Source organism: Ciconia boyciana, chromosome 12 (assembly GCF_034638445.1).
Source record: "Ciconia boyciana chromosome 12, ASM3463844v1, whole genome shotgun sequence".
NCBI classification, from domain to species: domain Eukaryota; kingdom Metazoa; phylum Chordata; class Aves; order Ciconiiformes; family Ciconiidae; genus Ciconia; species Ciconia boyciana.
Window position 1 is genome coordinate 6,153,450 of NC_132945.1, and position 11,036 is coordinate 6,164,485.

The window sequence follows — 11,036 nt, forward strand, 5'->3', positions numbered from 1 at the left end:
CACCAGAAGCAGAAAGAAATGAAAGTCTGATCCTCTCTTCAACCTTTACAAGTCAGCTAAATGAAAGGTATTACAGCATGCAATTGCACGAAGTAGAAATATTCATTGAAATGAAGAATTTTTTCCCCAAGTACTAGAAAACACTTGATACTTGCTAACACAAATGGAAATATTTCATGGAACAAGTTATCGAAGCAGCATTTTCACTAGAAACAATCTGAACTAAATCATTCAATCACAATTTATATCTAGAAGTGAAACATTGGACAGATTAAAAAACGGGAACACGTCCACCGAACTTGTTTCTGAATAAGCTGAAGCTGTAAACTATGATCGTCATTCACGGAGAAATAGCTCCCAGGGCCAGTAATTCTAGGAGTGACAGACAGGCATGGGAGACCCTGTAAGTATTGTTACAGCCCAGGTATCGGGCTAGAATCACAAACTACTCAGTAATAATTTTGATTCCAATCGCAGCTTATGGCCCTGAGGAAATCACTTCATTTCTATCTCAGTTTTTTTCATTTATATAAGGAGGAGGATGTACATTTTCCTATAAACCTATTTCAGAGAGGTAGTGGGCAATTACTTATGACTTGTAAAGCTTTCTGAGGTAACAAATCTCTCTTTTGCTCAAGTCTTGTATTTTAAAACGCCTGCAATTTTCATAAATCTACCTCTAAACAGTTCATGGCACTAGAAAAACTAACCTAAGTTCTGATTTTACTTCCAGACTGAAAGAAAAGTGACCTAAGAAAGTATAAATGAAATGTATCAATATAAAACATTGACCCCCACTGTGCCTGGGGAGAATTTTCTCAGCAACAATGATGGTGATGTATTGCAGGACCACTGCAGTTAACACCACTGAAATCTCCTCACCTAGCAAGTATTCCCACACGGGGAAGTCTTGTGTGTGCACATAGATATCTGTCTCCCAGATGAGTTTGTCAATGATTTTTTTGGCTTATTTTTGGTACACATATATCTCAATTTCATGTCCTATGTTATATAAACACATAGATGGAAACTTAACCATGTCGAAAGAGATTCCAGCCAACGACTCTGAGATACTGTTTTACATTTTATACTACCCTTCATTTTTATCTTTTCTCCTAAAGCAATGAATGTAACAATTGTTTCATAAGCTGACAGTAAGTAGGAATAGTGGTGAAACACCATTAAACCTAGAGTTACCCATCAAACTTCAAGCATTTAACTGTGGAGTTAAAAGGAACTGCAGATTCTGTGCATAGCCAACAATAAGATGCAGGACTTGAAGAATACGATTCCTCTCAGATCACTACCGTTCTCCAGACATGCATCTCTCTTTCTCCTTAATGACTACAGAGGGATTCTATGGTAATATAGCTCTTCATGTGGGAACCGTGGATAGCTGGGAGAATGCTGGGTCCTTGTTCTCTCCCTCTAGCATATCTTCCAGTCTGCTTACACATGTGATGACAGATATAGCAGATTAAATATGGCCAATATCAGGAACATGAAGCTCTCAGAAGCTAAGTGCTAATAGACCTACCTAGTACTTGAATTAGGCATCACCTAGGAATCCTGAATGTTTCAGATATAAGCTGTTGCTTTTCATTTTTTTTATGTACCATTGTCCTCTAAAAATGCATTCATCTTGCGATTATTTCCTCACTGACTGAAAAGCACAATGAAAATAGAGGTTGTAAATTTTTTCAGTATATTAGGCATATTCTAATAATCTTAGTCTTTCTCTCTATTAGCAGCTATCTATAGAAGGCTACTTCAGTTAACAATGAATGGCTTGAGAAACTGAAAAGCACTTACTTTGTCCCTCAAGACCAAAAGCTTCAAATCCCTACTTTTAACTTGCTCTCGGCTTGAGACATGATTCCATTCTCCTAAATGGCAGCACTATACACTGCTGCAATTCCACTGGGTCATTCTTTATTTAAATTCTCATTGAGAGAGGCTTGGGTAACATTACATTTGCAATATACTTCTCCAGATTCTGTATTTTGAAATCCAGCTATAAAGCTAAAACAGCTCTTTCATTAACTCACAAATGCCAGACAGAATACTTGGCTTGGCAGCCACATACAAGTTTTTTGGAATGTTTACAGACAAAAATCTTCTTACTTGACCAAAACAATAAAAGGAATGATACCCACAGCTTTGGTCTGGAGATTTAAACATAATACAGCTGGAACAGAACGTTAATGTTAAGTCAGTGTTGTCTGATACAGCTTCATACAATATTCTGATCCCATCGACCCTTTGAGGATAATGTGGCACCATTATTCATTCAAATTGTGGACATCTCAAGAGAGAAACCCACAGTGTTTATTTTTTTTGAATGTTATTTTTTGTGCATTGCAACGCAAAAGAAGGGACAAGAACAGAATGCTTGTAGAAATGGCGATAACAAACAGATTTAAAAAAAACCACAGCTAGAAAACCATTAATAGATGCACTTTCCACAGACTTTGAGCTAGATATTGAGCAACCTATGGTTCTCTGGCCCCAAACCTGCAAACTAGTTTCTGCCAAATGATCTACTACTAGATTGCATAGGTCAGCTGTTTGTAAGACTGTAAATTAAATCTATTATAAAGAAAAGAAAGAACAAAATGTAAATTTTCCTTTTTGCTTGTAATATATAGGTTTTCATTTTGATTACATAAGAGATCCTGTCATGTCCCTGTGTTGTTTCATTTTCCAAAATGAATAAGCATTAAAGAATGGACATGAAGAAACTTGGTTGATCAGTATGCTTTTTTGCTAAAACTTTCTTAGCACATAGCTGGTTTTGGAAACTCCATCACAGGGAGTATGGGACCATATATAAACTGATAAACCTCATTGCAGGCTGTTGATTAACTGATACCATGGTGTCTTTTAAGCGCCACAGTACAGAGTTGCATAGAGCAAACGGAGAATTCCTGAGAAAAGGGCTTATCAGAGTTCCCATCACTCACCCTGCCATATTTCAGGTGAATGTGCTAAATCCTGGATGCTCTCCATTGCAAGGGAATCTTTCTGTTTCTTCTTTTAGATTTGCTCTGCTTTGTAAGAGATTGAAGCCAGGCCTCGCATTCTAGATAACTCCACTAATTAAGCTCATTAGCTCCACATATCAGATTCCTTCCCGTTAACTGATGAATATTAGATTATTTAGGATGTGGTCAGCTGCCAGGATGCAAGATGATCTGTCCCCAGAATGGCCAGTATAGCTCAGGTGGAACAGTAGTTTCACCTCACATTCTGTTGTAAACACATAACTATGTCATACTACAACTTTATGTTCAATCTTTAAAATACAGCTTTGTGGAGTTAACTCATAAATATATGTCCTACAGATTACACAGTGTTTTTTCACTTACAAGAGAGATCTAAATAAGAAAATAAAAAAAAAAAAACATCCTAAATCATTCTAACATATAAGACAATCTGTTAAACTGAATCAATATAAAAGCAGTAAAGCCAACTATCACAAAAAGACACAAAATATAGTGCAGAATTAAAATCTGTAAAGACAACGGAAGTTATACTCACCTTAGGTTATACCTGAATTTCACTTTTTACTTTTATATGTATGCATGCACTATGTGTAATCTTAGAAATTTATTATTTAGTCTAACTAATATTAAGCAAAAGAATTTAAATTCTAAACAGAAATCATAATAAAATGCCATTTTACAGTTTTGCAACTTTACTTACAAAGAGGACTAAAGATATTTTGAGCCAGACTAAAATAAGACTTATCTAGTGTATGCTAAATTATAATTTCAACCTCTCTTGTAAGAAAAAGGAAAATTTCTTCTCATTTATACACTTAATTCATAACTGCTATGTGTATCTAGTGATTACCCCAAGGACAAAAAAGACAGAATCAGACCTCTCATGGCAAAATGCTCATATTTACACCGTGCTCACAGACAACAGAACAGCCTGATCGAAGTAGTTCAAGGATCTGAGATGTCTATGCCAATGAACTCCACATATGGTATTAAACACTGTTTTTCCTAAAAAGGATATGTAATAATGCAAATATTAGAGTAATTCTTTTAATACAAATACACTTTTCAGGAGGAAATCAGTGTTTACATTTTTAATATAGTGAAGACACAGTTCCTGTATAAAGGAATGGTTGTGGATCTGATCTGTTTTCCAGTTTCCTGTCTTTGACTAAACTTACCAGCTAACGTGAACATTTTATAGTAAAGGGTGCTTTTGGAGTTTGCTGAGGAATGATTCTAGGGTTAGGATGGATATTCTAGTTAAATTAATAGTACAAAAACAAAATAACCATAGAATTAAGGGATAATGGATATAAAACTGAAAGGAGGAATTGGAGGCTCTACATCTTTTATAGTTTAGGCAACTCCTCTGAGTATCTGGCTGTCACTCACCTGGCATACTAAATAATAGTTATACAAAATGACGGAGAGATACAATACCCAAGTAGGCAAAATGTTCACATGAGATGCAAGAGATCTATTTTCAAGGCCATGCGCTAATCAGTGCTATAAAATATATTGGCTATTCTAAGCCCTCCTATGCCTGCTTTTCAGTTTGCTATAGGGAGAGAAGAAGAGATATGGATATTGGTTAGAGGATTGTTTTGAAATTTCAACAAACTTCATAGGACAGGAAAATGAAGTTCTTCTGAATATTTTCAAAATTCGTCCCATGTATACTTATACATTTTACAACAGTATTTCTGTGCCTTATTTTCAGAAATTCATTAAGAAAAAAAGTTAACCCTATGGGCAAAATGTACACTAAACTGTAAGTTACAAATCCTCAAGCCAATAAATGCACATTGAATACTATTCCTTGGAAAAATGGCAGAAAGTAGTATCAGACTCATTCCGGTGGTACATCTCTTTCCACAGTCAGCCTCTATCTTTTGATAAGTCATTAGAAAAGATGACATGTGTATCCTGGCACAACTAGGTCCTAGGGAAAAGTTGACAGATGTTACAGTATAAATCAGTTCTGATGCACATTGTGTTGCCTCCAGAGACATCTTCTGGTCTTCTACAAAAGGTTGCTGAACCATATATAATACAAAAATGCAGATACAATTGCAGGGAATAAATGCAAGGTTCTGCTCTACCCCACTTAGAAAGTCTAATGCATGAATAATGTTCCATCTGCACAATGGTCAAATGTGACTGAAATTGATTTTAGATGTACCACATGGAGCAGCACAGACCTTAACAAGCTTAGTGACATAGGGGACCTTGTCAGGAATCTGTACAAAATTCATGATACAAGAATTTTGTATAAATGTGAATTTGGGACAACGAAGAATGGGGGTTATATTACAGGAAACTTTTGTACCAAGTAATCAAGATGAATCACATACTGAAGGCATTCGCAAGTAGACTGTAACAAGGTTTAGTCACATTAAATTTATAATAAACATGTGAAACATGTCACATGTGCAGCTACATATCCTGACCATTAACTTTTCTGGATGCATTAATAAGGTGCGAGCAATGTGAACAAAGGAGTCTTCTGCTAACCTGTTTAGCTGGATAGATTCTTTTTTTGCCTGCAGCTTTAATCTTTCCACAAACCTACCTTAGTCAACATCAGGGTAGTATGTCCCACCTGCATCCATGGTAGTCTAGAGTCGCTCTAGGCTTCCTCATATCACTCTTAAAATGCTAGACAATGATCCAATGACATCTGGCAATTCTGCAGAGGAAAGAAAGAAAAGTTAGAGTAAAACCAAGGGATCAAGCCCAGCCAGCATGGGTTCAGGAAAGGCAGGTCCCGCTTGACCAACCTGATCTCCTTCTATGACAAGGTGACCCACCTAGTAGATGAGAGGAAGGCTGTGGATGTTGTCTATCTAGACTTCAGTAAAGCCTTTGACACGGTTTCCCACAGCATTCTCCTGGAGAAACTGGCTGCTCATGGCTTGGACGGGTGTATTCTTTGCTGGGTAAAGAACTGGCTGGATGGCCGGGCCCAAAGAGTGGTGGGGAATGGAGTTTACTCCAGTTGGCGGCCGGTCAGAAGCGGTGTTTCCCAGGGCTCTGTGTTGGGGCCAGTTCTGTTTAATATCTTTATCAATGATCTGGACGAAGGGAGCAAGTGCACCCTCAGTCAGTTTGCAGATGACACCAAGTTGTGCGGGAGTGTTGATCTGCTTGAGGGGAGGAAGGCTCTGCAGAGGGACCTGGACAGGCTGGATCCATGGGCTGGGGCCAATTGTATGAGGTTCAACAAGGCTCAGTGCAAGGTCCTGCACTTGGGCCACAGCAACCCCATGCAACGCTGCAGGCTTGGGGAAGAGTGGCTGGAAAGCTGCCTGGCGGAAAAGGACCTGGGGGTGTTGGTTGACAGCCGCCTGAATATGAGCCAGCAGTGTCCCCAGGTGGCCAAGAAAGCCAATGGCATCCTGGCTTGTATCAAAAATAGCGTGGCCAGCAGGAGTAGGGAAGTGATCGTGCCCCTGTACTCGGCACTGGTGAGGCCGCACCTCGAATACTGTGTTCACTTTTGGGCCCCTCACTACAAGAGAGACATTGAGGGGCTGGAGTGTGTCCAGAGAAGGGCAACAAAGCTGGTGAAGGTTCTAGAGCACAAATCTGACGAGGAGCGGCTGAGGGAACTGGGGTTGTTTAGCCTGGAGAAAAGGAGGCTCAGGGGAGACCTTATCGCTCTCTACAACTACCTGAAAGGAGGTTGTAGAGAGGTGGGGTCGGTCTCTTCTCCCAGGTAACAAGTGATAGGACAAGAGGAAATGGCCTCAAGTTGTGCCAGGGGAGGTTTAGACTGGATATTAGGAAACTTTACTTCACTGAAAGGGTTATCAAGCATTGGAAGAGGCTGCCCAAGGAAGTGGTTGAGTCACCATCCCTGGAAGTATTTAAAAGATGTTTGGATGAGGTGGTTAGGGACATGGTATAGTGGTGGTCTTGGTAGTGTTAGGTTTATGGTTGGACTTGATGATCTTAAAGGTCTTTTCCAACCTATATGATTCTGTGATTCTGTGAATAATATTCCACACTTTCTTTCCTCTTCTAATAGCAAATACTCCATGACACTGCAATCCTGGAGGGAGCTGATGCATAGAGAATTGCTCAAGCCTCTTGATTCTCCATCACGTTTTTGCTTGTGTAATTCTGTAATCATTCTGAGCAGCCATAATAAACAAAGAAACAGGAAGAACTTGTGTTTGATCTGTATTCGATGGGAGAGAAACTACGTTACAGCAGCGTCTTACTTCAGTAATTTTTTTCACATTGAAAAATACCATTTTATTCTGCTTGCTCTCTTTGACTCACACTTGTTTCACATCTTAAGGGCTAGTTCAGTTCTTATTATTGGGTTCATCTGGATTGAGTATAACATGAACAACCTGGTGAAAACTCTCTACAAACATACCTAGGGGAAAAAAAAATCAGAACACATTTATAGTCTGTTATTCCTCAAAATACATGGTTTTCTTATAAAGACTGTACCACATTTAATATGTTTTCTTGTCAAAAAAACAAACACTAAAAATATTTCTTAAAATTCTTAGTTTTCAAAATAAGCCATATAGACACATTTTCTATAAGGTTAAATCAAATTACTGAGTTTAAACAATTAATAACAAGCAAGTTTATTTTATTTTACCGAAACTATTTCAAAAGCTTGAAGTTTTTTAATGGTGAATTTGCTTTCCAGTCTTTCATTAAACTTTGTAATGATTATGGATTTAAAAAATTATTAAAAGAATGAAAAAAGCTGTAAGATAAGTATTCTAAATTTTGGAAATGCCCTATGCTAGAACTGTTACCTTTGTTCATTAAAAGCTCAGGACCAACAATAATCTTTGAAAAAGCACTTATAAATATTTTTACCTTTCAACTTGACTTATCATTTTCATCAATACGTAGTATTTACATTGATGATATTTACATCCATGGGTATTCATTGCACTCTGTTCAACTCATTTCTGGAATATGAAATAATTCCTTTCTTGACCAGCTCTTTAAATCCAGTTACTATAGCAGCCAAACACCTAACAAACAGGAACCACCATACCCTGATGAGGTAATAGTGTTATCTTCATTTTTTAGATGGAAAAGTGAGACAGAGAAACAATAAAGTTTCCTTTAAACTCGGAAGTTCAGTCTAAAATACTTAGGGATCCATTTTTCAGAGTACTTACTTTTATAGCACAGTGAACATTAAAATCACTGATTTAATTTACTTCAAACTGGAATTCAGTGTCAAATTCTCAAGTTGTAAGCCAAAAAAAAAGCAGCATTAATATTTGTTTCAGTATCTTTAAACATTATTCCCAAACCTCCAAAATGGATAAAATTCAATCTGAACAGCCTCAATCAGGAAACGGTGCTCTGAAATCCTTCCAGCCTGTCTCACTCAGTATTTGCACTACATCATGCATTGACAATTCTGCAGCCTTTATGACAATCAAAACAGGGCTTTTGTGTATAAAACCACTTCCACACTCATTGGGTTGGTTCACTCCCAGACACATCTTTCCCAACAAGGGTTCAAGATGATAAGTCTGATGTTGAAGAGTATATCACAATTCATTCAAAAGGGCCAAAAAGACTTCCTCGGCTTTAACAGTTCTAAACTTGGGGTTTGATTTTTCAGTCTAGGTTTCCTTTGGCTGTGTTTTGCATGAACAGCTTCCCCTATGCCTAAACAAACAAAAAGCAGACCTAAAAAATTCCCAGTTAATTTAATCTTGACTTTCCGTCCCTTGACCCACAGCATCTCCACCAATTAGCCCACTTACAGGTTTCCAAACTTCAGAACATGTAACAGAAGAAGGATGAAGGAAAGTGATGTATCTTGAAATACCAAAGTGCAGTGACACCCTGGCTCAGCCAAATGGCTGAGAACTGAGACAGCAAGGCCAAAAATTACGACGTTTGAGAAGAGACTTGGCACATGCCAGAGTGTAACTGTATATTCAGAAAATCAACCCTCAAAACCAATAGTTTCAGTTTCAATACGTAGTTGTTTTTCCCAATCTAGTTCCCTCTTTTGCATTTCAAAAAATCAGAGAATTGATCTTTTAACATATGAATGTCATGAGAATTGTGAGGATGTGGATACAGTTTAGCTGCACAAAAATAATAAATGGAGAAGCCTAAAGCTTCTTCCCTAGTTCCCTATGAGATGATTGTTTCAGAAATCAGGCTTCTAAGTAGACCTACGAAATATGTCTGAACCAATATGTGCTGTTCAGGAAGACATTGAGGCACCACAAATTCATGAACTAAAAGGTCTGTCAGTCACCAGTTTAGTACAGTGATTTATTCTTACATGTTGCAATGGCATTATGAGCCACATACTACTTTGCTTTGGAGGAAAACAAGAGCAGCATTTTTCAAATCGGGTTTAAATTTATAAATTGATTCCATAATGTCTCAGGCTGCTTTCTCTAACTCACTTCAAGATTTTGATTATGGAACCACAGAATTTAAAGACAAGCAACTGAAATAAAAGTTAATACAATAAAGCCAGTTAAGTGTTTCTTTCTACTGTCAGTCAATTCAATTTTCACAGATAGGAAACAGAAATAATTCAAATAGTCATTCACCCAGTCTTCTTTTTTGGATTTTGACATACTTTGTTTTGCATTCTTTTAAATGCATCACACTTTAAAGTGTTTAGGGATCATATTCCCTGGCATATAAAGATCCTTCTGTATAGATTTATACAGCGGGGACTGCAGCAGCTTGAACGATGGAAGCTAATAACATCAACACAGCATGCGTATGATTTTATGCACAGAAACTTGGCAAGAGTAAGAGTGTTTTTAGTGGAATGTGGCTATGCTAATACTCCCTCCTGTGAATAGCTCCTTTTCACTGTATAATCAAGATCTCCATGCAGTGATCTGAGATGCCTTTTCACAGAGCTGCTTTCAAAAATGAAATTATCTTCATTATTATTAATTTTATGAAAATAAATTGCCTTGGAGTTTAGTGCTAATTACTGTCCCTGTCATATAGCCCAATAAGGGGAGGTGTAGAGTTTTATGCCACAGAATCTCAAAGATACAGGCTACAACCTTGCAAAGTAATAAAATGACTTCTAATAAGCATAATAGAAACCTTGAGCTAAAATGTCTCTACTCGCAATTACCTCACAACAGAACACAATACAGAGCATATTTCCCCTTTTATTCTAAGCTCCAATAATACTACTTTTATGTTCAGAGAAAACTTCAGAATAAATACTATCCTTTTTCTACTGTATTTTACAAGTTGTCAACAAGCATGCAAGGCTGACAGGGAATCCATATCTGAATGTTGGCATGTCTGGAGGTTTTATTTTCTTGTTTTGCAAATAAGAAGTTTTTACTGAAATGCTATTGAAAGTAAGTATTAAAAAGCACATATGAAAATCCATTAAGTTGGGATCTTTCTCCCTGATTTCGCCTATAGATGAAGGGTTCAGGAACACAGAAAAAAACCTCACTAACCCTGATTCCTGTTATCACTTAAGAGCAGGCCAGATAAGCTCTTGGATCAAATTTAAGATACTTCAGTCTAAAATCACCTGCCAAGTGCTCAACCACAGGCTTAGGTTGAGCTTACTGTCTAAGACAGTATTGTCTTACATGTCACAACTTGATGGCAGCACTACATGAAATAGGAGCTCTGACACAGCCTCGTATACCCACTCCTTAGAATGGCCTTTTCAGGATTCATGTAGAAAATTGAGTCCCAAGACGCTCTGAGCAGTAACCTAAAGAGATCTGCTTGATGAGACTGAAAACCACACAATAGCTTATGGAAAACTGCAATAGTAATAACAGTTCATGTCCTCAAAAAGTAGCAATTTTGAAAATGACTAGTTTTGTTCTCTGACCTTAAAATTCATAAGAGAAAGAAGCTAGACACATCTGAAAAACATACCAAAACCCACAAAATCCTAATTCATGCTGTTTCATTCAAAGAGAAGTACCAAAAGGCTGTCTGCATGAGAAGAGGTGAATGTGGAAACTCCTGCTGCTTTTAGTGACTTTCTATAAACTACAGTCAGCAGAACTAAAC